Source organism: Sinohyriopsis cumingii, chromosome 14, assembly GCF_028554795.1.
Source record: "Sinohyriopsis cumingii isolate HCF-2022 chromosome 14, ASM2855479v2, whole genome shotgun sequence".
NCBI classification, from domain to species: Eukaryota; Metazoa; Mollusca; class Bivalvia; order Unionida; family Unionidae; genus Sinohyriopsis; species Sinohyriopsis cumingii.
In genome coordinates, this window is record NC_142974.1 from 8,815,905 (window position 1) to 8,824,462 (window position 8,558).

At 34.2% G+C, this 8,558-nt stretch overlaps 1 long non-coding RNA gene across 1 annotated transcript; it reads left to right on the forward strand.

Annotated features, from left to right (window-relative positions):
* The first annotated feature begins 3,573 nt into the window (after positions 1-3,573).
* Positions 3,574-8,264, forward strand: LOC149783181 (uncharacterized). Its single transcript, XR_016413571.1, has 3 exons — positions 3,574-3,730; positions 3,986-4,210; positions 6,144-8,264. It is a non-coding gene; the product is annotated as an uncharacterized LOC149783181 (long non-coding RNA).
* Positions 8,265-8,558: the final 294 nt, after the last annotated feature.

The window sequence follows — 8,558 nt, forward strand, 5'->3', positions numbered from 1 at the left end:
TAGAATAGAGACTCGAAAAAGAAAAGTCTGTTGTATGGGTTCAAAACATTTATTCAAGTATAAACATGGGCTCTCTGACCTGTGCTTTGGTCTAAGCACTCTCCATTTAATTCATAAACATTTGGACATGAAACAAACCTATTTACGAGTTATTTAGTTCTTGGTTCTAGTAAACTCCTGTTTAAAATTAAAGTTCACTCCTTTCTAAAATCACTTCCTATGCAACGTATTTACATTTAATATTCATTTATATGAAAAACCTAAAACAAAACAAGTAACAACCAATCAAATAGGACAAAGTTCATGTTTCTCTCTCTATTCGTCACACACGTTGTTTAAAATCTGGTCAGCTACCACTTGTGTCCCAGCATAGATGTTTCCCATCACTTACTCCCTTTCATTCGTAAATCTGCTGTTATGTCCATCGTGCTAGGTGCACTTAACGGTAAGCATATCAAGTGCAGTCATCATCTTCTTCCCATGGAGGTACAACAAATGCCATATGAATAGTCACTTTTCCAACGGTGATATAAATTTTTCTGTTATCGACTGCACGTCTTCAATAGCCTCAAATGTTTGTAAGAAGTTATCTCTGCACTGCTATTCCGTTATCTTGAAACAGGCCCATCCTCATTGGCATGGTCAAGGAATGAAAAAAAATGTCCTTCTTTAGTCTTGAAAATTAGGGTCATTATATATTGCGTGGGTTCTTAGTTCATTTTATAATGTGAAAAAGCTGTGAGAAATAATTAGTATGTTTAAGACTAACTGTGCAACATTTAACAACGTTTTAAACATATGGTCTTATAAAATACTGAATCAGCATGGCATTGATTTACAGATGGATGTAGCTATGTTGAGTTCGGAGATGTGTAAAACTGGAATTTTACGGATAATCTTTTGTGTACTATGCAGCAGCATTCCCAACCCGCAAATAAAGAAGATAAAAACACAAGAAAGAAAATATTTGTTCTCTTGCAAATGTATGTTATTGTGGATTGGATCTTTTTTGGAAAATCTGCAATATAATGTACTGTTACCATTTAGTCAGAACAGCAATAATGCCACCAAAAACAAAACAGATTTATGTACCCTGGGTAGTCAAACTGTTCTTATGGAACAGTCAAACAGAGGCTATACATTGATATTGTTAGTTTGTTCTCTTTCTCTCTTTCCATAGTCACCTTCTTTATCTTTGTTTCTCTCTCTCTCCCGCTCTCTATCCCTATCCATTTCTGTGTCTCTTTCAGGCTTCCGGCTTGACATACCTATCGTCAATCTATTTCAGAGACTACTTCCGATTTTGTTAAAAATCTTTTTACCTGTACAAATGATAAGTTTAAACTTAGTGTATACATTACATACGAATAAAATGACTTCTGAAGTGCTTACTGAATATCAGATATTACAAAGCCTAAATGCTAATACAATCAGACAGTCTGACAGGCTGACAAACACAATGGCAGGACGATTGGTATCAGTTTGTTCCAATAATAGAAAACATTACAGTGTGCTGGTATCTGTTAAGATTTATATCAATACAACTTTGTGTCTGCGAAACACAACGAAATGAAAAGAATAAACCAATACCTTGAGAATTTGATTCCTAGTGTTGCTTCATTGTTCACATATAGCTAATGCATATATGTTTATACTCACAGCATATCTAGAACAGCGTCATAGCTGTTGATGAACACTATACTGAGCATCTATCACATACGTTGATCCATGCCTTCGTCTATTGATGCATACGTTTCTCAAGTGCTTTCACTAGATCCAATCCAATTCAGTTTAATCTAGTTACACATATTATCTATATTCGTTGACAGACAAGATTATTTGTTATCTTTGGTTGAAAGTGAATGGTTTTGATCTTTTTCATTTAAGGATGATACCTGTTGTTATATCGTATATCGTATATTGCAGTTTGTGTACCTGAGTAAAGAGTCAATGCATCATACATTAGCTTTATACATAACATTCTCAGTCACGTTGCTGTGTTAAGCGTTTGTAGTCAGATTACTATCTTAATTATTTTCACTCGATCCAAACCATACATTTTCATTATTTTACTCACTTTATCTTCCTACACAAGGACTTTAGTGTACTTTAAAATATGTATTAACCCCTAAAACTAGCAGGTTATCGAATTCCAGTTTTAAGAATAAACATTGTTCTAGACCTACTCAATAGCATTGGATTATTAGATTCGAGATAGCAAATATTCCGCACATTTATTATCGGTAAAATCACCGTATGCTTTCCTATTCAAGATATCATTAGGGAAACCTAATTTTCTGAAGTAAAGAAGGATTTATATAACGAGATCGTAATGATGGGCACTCACTGTCTTTTCAGTATCCAAGTCTCTTTTGATTTAAAAGATAATGAAGGCCCATTTGTATGGCAGATAGTTTGGTCAGTAATGCAACACATGGCGAAAAATCGATTCAGATGTATATCTAATAATGAAATGCTATGGAACATTTCAGTACTGCAGTCAGAGCTACATTGTATACACGCCACCAATAAACAACAAAATCTAGATCCTACTGCGTTTGCACATTAAACCATATGAGCAATGCAACATCAGGTAAATTCTAGAAATGAAGCAGAAAGGACAGACAAGATGATTATGCGTACCTAGCTTTTCGAGAGAAGCACTTAAAAATTAAGATTAAAACTTTCATGGAGACGTAAAACGGTATTCGTAGTAAATGAAAAAGAATTCTAACATTGCAGTAAGTGTATCAAACATTTCATTAAGAAAACTTTAACGATTGGATTTAAAATAGATTTTGTAATACAAAGCTTCATATAAACTGATGAAATCTGCAGGTGCACACCATAATTTAAACAAGCAAATTTGTATCGTTATTAACGGAAGCATTATGTAACTTTCGTTCTGTTTTATTTTCTCACACCACTTTAACCTGATTTATGAAGTCATAACACCATTACATTTTTAATTACTACAGTAATAGTTTCCCAGGGAGGGAACGTCCTTTATAACTTAATAGAACTTAACCATTCATATTGAAAACATGTATCGTCCTAAATATAAAGTAACGAATTTTCCACCATTTGCTTACAGTATACTTTTAAGATTTTATTCCATGAATTTTAAATAATTTTACATTTTGATGACCTTGTTATGGGTTTTAGTAGCATTTGAAATCATGAAAAAAAAGTTGCTACAACATTTTACGATGACAAAATGAAAATTGTTATTCTGCGACATTTGAAACTGAAACATATTCATACTTTTCCTGCAATGTCAACAAAGAGAGGTTGATATAAAAGTGCTGTTAAATTATCACTCCACGTGCAATGGCATATAAGAAAGTGCAGAGTTTTTGCATTTGGATAATACTGCCGCCAAAGTAAACACACCTTGTTATTATAACTGAGCGAATGCCTACGTACGAATTGATGTCAGTGTACTTTAGGTATTCATTGTCGACTAACCTACGTAGATATCTTAAAGTTCTACTTGAACTTCAACCCATGTATTACAGGTAAGTGTTAATACAAAAGGCGAGATTATTTTGCTGAACGATGCTATGACGTACACCGTGGGAGATGCGTAGGAATATACCAGGATGTAGAATATCTAATATTCCAGGATATAGAGTGACAGTCAGTGTGTATATAAGGACATGCGTTGCATGTAATTTACAGCAGATCCCTCCTCTCAAAGGATAGACTATTTTGTGCTGCCGATAGAAAGGTAAGACCACATATATATTTTTTGCATTTATTGAGCAAAAGAAATTCAGCAGGAATAATAGTCAAAACAAGTTTCTATTACCATGGTTAGATCAAAGGAATGATGATGATCCGAATTAGAAGATCTTATACTGTGACAGATAGGGAGCACAAAATATATTTCTTGTTTCACAAGAAACGATCACACGAACCTAATGATGTAAGTAACAATCAATGTGCATTTCTTTATTATATTTCAATACGTTGTCTTTTGTAGGTGAAGGTCCTCATTCGCTTGTACAACTTACACTCGTTCGTGAAACTCTGTTTTTGTCATGGAGAACTGCGCAACCAATCCGGTGAGACAGTGTAATACAATAGAACGTAGTAAAGGATTCGCTGGATATGTTTCTGAGGAGAAGCAGGTTACGGAGATGATCCATCGTTACCACGTTCTGGCCTCGATGCCTTGGCCCTGGCTTGGAAATTAAATATCGAATCCGTAAGTCTGTGTTTATGATAACATCATTAACATATTTCCGAAGGGTAGTAATATTATTTATATTATTTGTAGTAGTAAAAGTCTGGGTTTCAAAACGAATTTTTTTTCGTGTCTCAAATGTATCCAAATCTTTATACTGTCGCTTCTAGTGACTCAAATTACAGAAATACAGTGGTGGTAATAGTATGTGTAGCATGATGCCACCGTTTGAATAATCTCCTCTATTTGGCCATATCACTATTTAACTGGAGATCTCATATACAGTATTTGCAATTAAGATTTGGGTATGCAATTAGATATTTTAATTAATGCACATATTTAATATTGTTTTAACGGTCTTTTTGAGTTCTCAGTGACATACATTTCAGAATTCGAAATCCATGTAGAAAAGAATATACATAAGACGATAAGCGAAAGTTTGTAGACCCCGTATGAAATGCTCCAGTAACAGTACATTGTAGTGCATAGATTTGCTGACCGTATATATATATATATATATATATATATATATATATATATATATATATATATATATATATATATAATACAAATTATATGGTGAATAAACAATCCTTTCAAGTGCATTGGATCCAGCAAGGGATCACTTGTATCAGGGACTGACTAAGTTCAATGCAATAAACTGACACCGAACAGTGAGAAACTAGTATCTAAGTTGCCTGAGCGCTTTAGACTCTTTAATGAGTCTTTTTCAAAGGCAAGTACAAAACATGGACAGGACAAACGTTTAAAACAGAAAAACGGTTATGTTTGGGAAACATTACAGTGCTGTTTCTACAGGAATACAACCTTTTGACTTTATTATGTTGCAACTAGTTTATTTCAGCTTGTTAATGGTACTGAAAAGTATTTGTATTGTCCTGGAAAGTGATGAGCCATAATGAAATTTGTTATTTGATGTAAATTTATGAAAGAGCAATTTATGTCACGGATATCTAATTGTTATAATAGTCATAGGTTATTAAGAAAATTTATAGAAATATTTAATAGAAAATGTGTCGGATGCAAAAGACAATTTTTTGTGTGCGTGGTTGCTTTTTTCTTGTCTTCTTGGTTTAAACCGCTTGGTATCAATGTTCTTCAGCGGCGTATCCAGTAAAATTCCTTTTCTTTCCTGCTTTGGGAATGCCAGTTCAGGTTGTGGGCAATTGTAATAAGTGTTATATGGCTGAAAGCGTGGCATGGGGAAGACATGTGTTCTACAACCAGGCTTCTCTACAGTTTCTTAGTCATTCAGTCAGATCTATGAAGGTTGATCTTTTGTGTAGCTTTTCAGTTTCTCCGACATACTGAAGGCTGCAGATCTTACATGTGATGAGATAAATCACATTCTCTATGTTGTACGTTTCGATTGAATCATGTATGTTTAATTTTCCTCTAGTCACTGTGCTGGAAGAAGTCCTGGTCTCTATCATATGTTGACAGGTTTTGCAAGTTTCATCGCCACAAGGGGCCGGATTGACTATTTTGGTCTTGATTAGTGATTGGTGTTAGCATCGCCCTGACTAGGATGTCCTTGAGCTTTCTTGGTCTCTGGTTGGCTACTACATGTTTGTTGGGGAGGATTAACGTTAGTGCGTCCGACGATTCCACGATGGGCCAGTTTGTCCCGATGTTTTACCTGCTTTGGGGTTGTCTGGATGGTCAGTCAAGATAAATGGTATCCTATCACCCTTTAACTTCTTTAAATATTGTATTAGGTCACGCGGTTTGTTTGTTTAGCCCTCATAAGCATCTCCGATAATTTTTAAGCTGCAATAGTCCCAGTGGCGGCACAAACATTCCTCAGAAAATGTATTAATTGGGCGGATCACTAGAGTTAAGTTTTGTTGTTTGGCGACGCATTAGTTCCTGCTAGGCTAGAGGTATATCGATATATTTTCATCATTAAAACATGAACTATTTTATTTTTCAGACCATATGAGAAAACAAGGGTCGTTATTGCGCGATGCTATTTTGTGCTTTCATGAACCATGGATGGAACTTTAGATCACCAAGCAGTTAAGAAACAGTTACGGATACCAATATTCAGCTTTCATAATTGTGAGCATTTGTGACGTCACCACAATAGACCGATGGACGAATATTCACTGTATATAGTTGTTAATTATAAGACACTAATGTTGTATTGATGTTTCAAAGACGCTAGCAGTCAGGACAAAATATAATTTCTCTTGCTATGTACATTGATTTATTTTATCCATGTCTTTCTGACATTACACGCTATTGTAAACGCTTGCTACATAATGGAGAAAATAGTATTCCAGAAAATGTTTGGTCAGGTAAAGAAACATAGTCATTAGTCATTCTTATTTTTATCATTGAGAGTGCGTATCCTATTGTAAAAGAAAGAGTTACTTGTAAGCTCAAGTGACCGCAAGGCAGAACGAGCTTATATTGGTTCTTTGTCGGTAAGTCGTGAGTTCGTCATTGATATTTCGAGTTTGCCAGCAAAAAATCAATTTTCAAGTTCGTTTATTTAGAGCATTCTGCCATCAAGCCCTATTACATATTTGCCATATTTAGCTTCTCTGTTTATGCACAAATGTTTTGATCGAATAAACAAACGTTTATGTTTTTCAAAAATAGTATGTAGATTTGAGTACTTTAATCCGTATGCGAATCCATTCTATACACGAAATGTGAAGGATATCTGATCAACTAACCTTACATATTCATCCAAAACAGTCTGGTACACATTTGTTGTTTTGAAGTAAGACTAGTCGGTCACTATGGCCGCAAGGAACCGCTACAACTTGAGATATATTTGGAACTCGCCAATACAACTGTTTGACACCAACATATGCATTAAAGGATCCTTCTTTAAATATCATATGATCTCATAGGTTAAAGGTTGGAGCTAATATGTTCATTGAAATTGAACCCTAGGTAAATAAGGAAGCTGTGCAGTGATATATTCCTGGTTCTGTTAGAGTTACTCTTTGAGATTACTTCTTCGTTATGTGTGGTCTTGTTCCTTTTGTAATAAAAGTATAACATTCACCCATTTTATTTTATAAAACCGTATATTAAAACCTCTCAGTGTATCGATCATTTAACTGATATGGTTACCGTTGTTAAAAGTAAAAGATGCATTGAAACAACATCTCAACACCGACTATTTATAGAAAATATAAGGTATTTCGGATTTGTTCAAACCATGTCGATTCCTCGTCAGAAATGGCGGCAGTTAGTAAAACTAGAACAGCATTAACACGTTTAGTGGATCAGAATGTACGAAATACATTTGCACGAAATTTAATAAACATAACAGTGATATCGATGTTTCAGTTAATTAAAATTTCGATAATGTGGAATAAGATAGGGCTAATGTCACTAACTATATAATTGTTTACCTAAATTTGACAAACCACTGTTTGAAGGGAAATAAAGGCATTCATTAAGCCAATGAAGCAGACATAAAATATACTTACACATGTATATACGTTTTTAAATACACACACTAAGGGAAAGATATACATAGATACACGCTTATAGAGATACATACAAACATACGGTCAGTCATGTCATTTAATACAGAAAGGACCTATTATTGCCATTTGAATCATTTTTCCATTTGTGGTTCTTCAGTGTGTCAAGATAGTTTCGTATCATTGCTTAGACGTATCAATCGCACTCAGGAGGAATACTTATCGCAATAATCTCAAACATAGTCCTATCCATCAATACCAATCATTGATTTACTGTTTCAAAGTTACTGTCAATCACGTAATTATAGATCCAAGATTTACTTACATTTTTTTATGATGAAGAGCGTCAGACAAATGTTCAAAAAGGCCAGTATAATATTAAGCTAAATATATTTAATTATGATATTTATGTAGACAAAACTATATGACAATATTTAGTTTAAGAAATTTCGTTTTGCAAATGCCTTAGTTGACGTAGTGTTTTGCTTTTTTTTTGTTTTTCACTTTGCTTCTGTGTTTTACACGTTCTTGTACTATTGTGAAACTGATTTTCATGCTTTAATCTCTGTTGAAGAAGAAATAAAGTCAAACAGTCAATCATCAAATACCGATGTTTATGTTATATTGTGAAAGGGCGTTATTGACTGTATACATTGCAGTAAAACTTCACAAAAAAATCAAATATATCTGTGACTGTCACATTTATTGCAATTCATTCCCAAATGAGTCTCAGCAGTTTGGTCACGAATCAATGTTTTCTACTCCACGGGCACCATGCTGCTTGAACACCTGTACTACCTGGGGATATTACAGTGTAATTTGATATAAATCAGTGGAACATCCGCATATCGAATGATTGGAAGATTACATTTACATTAGTGTTTCCTGATTATACGTAA